The sequence below is a fragment of the Anopheles merus genome, chromosome 3L, assembly GCF_017562075.2.
Source record: "Anopheles merus strain MAF chromosome 3L, AmerM5.1, whole genome shotgun sequence".
Classification (NCBI taxonomy): domain Eukaryota; kingdom Metazoa; phylum Arthropoda; class Insecta; order Diptera; family Culicidae; genus Anopheles; species Anopheles merus.
Window position 1 is genome coordinate 25502982 of NC_054085.1, and position 1231 is coordinate 25504212.

The following is a 1231-nucleotide window of genomic DNA, read 5'->3' on the forward strand; positions in this document are numbered from 1 at the left end:
TTTATGAATAAAAATTTAATTAAAGTAATAATTGTGATTAATCAGTATTGGTGTAAGGGTCATCCACACAAAGACCCAAAGTCTTTTTTATTCATTAATGAGAAAATATTGCTCATTGTAGGATTTCCAACCATTTATTGGTTGGTTCCCGTAGTTTTTAAGGGGTTTTTTCATGATTTATTCATTATTCCTTATATTTTTGGCTTATTCCCACAATTGATTGGTATCGTTCGAATGTCCATCAATACAATTGAACCAAAATGTTCTGGGTTACGCTTAATATTTTTTTATTTTTAATTTTGGTGACGTCACAACCGGATAGAGATATATAAAGGGTAGAATTAATATTATAAAATGTAACTTGTCTCAACCAAATGAGCTGAACCAAATGAGCGGGCAAAAATAAATAAATAAATAAAACAATTGAGGAATAAATAAATAAACAAATAAGGAAATACATAAATCTTGGGAACGAATCAAAAACGATGGGCTGCTACCAAGAAAATTCGGGAATCAACCAAAAAACCCTGGGAAATCCTGTAAGAACTATAGTATGTCGGTACTTTACAAAAGCTACTTATGCTTTTTCTAAAATCGTGTACTGATGTAAACGATTAATCGATAAGCATAATCGAATGCAAATATTAAATTCTGAAAATTCGAAAAAATAAAACAAACATTCAAACGTTCTTACCCAAACTGCAAATGCAAACGACCCCAAAAGGAACATGTGCCTTCCGAGCAACGCCTACACATGCACATTGCTGCTGTGCGTATAATTGCTCTGCCAACTTCAAACACGCCGATTAGCACGTGTGTGACCCGATATCAAACAACAAACTCTCTCCCTACTAGCACACATAACTTTCCTTCGTTTGCCGGTTTTTGCCTTCGAATCGAACGTCTGCAGCTTGTTTTCTTTCAGCCACAGAACTCCCCCCACCTCCCCCTACTACTCGCGCCCAGCTCGGTGTGTTCCCCTGCAAAACCTTTACCATTTTCCCTCTCTGAGTGCTCGCCATATTTCCATGTGTGCAATACGCTCGCTCGCTCGCGATCTCACCGGCAATGTTTATCTTGGCCGTCTCAATAATTTTCTTACAAAAACGCGCGCACACACACGTTCTAGTTAGGTGCTCACGGGGCTCAACGTGTTTGGCCCCCCCCCCCCCCCTCCCCATTCCCAGGGTTTCTCTCGCACGCTCAGGCGACTGCTCTCGCTAGAGTTTTC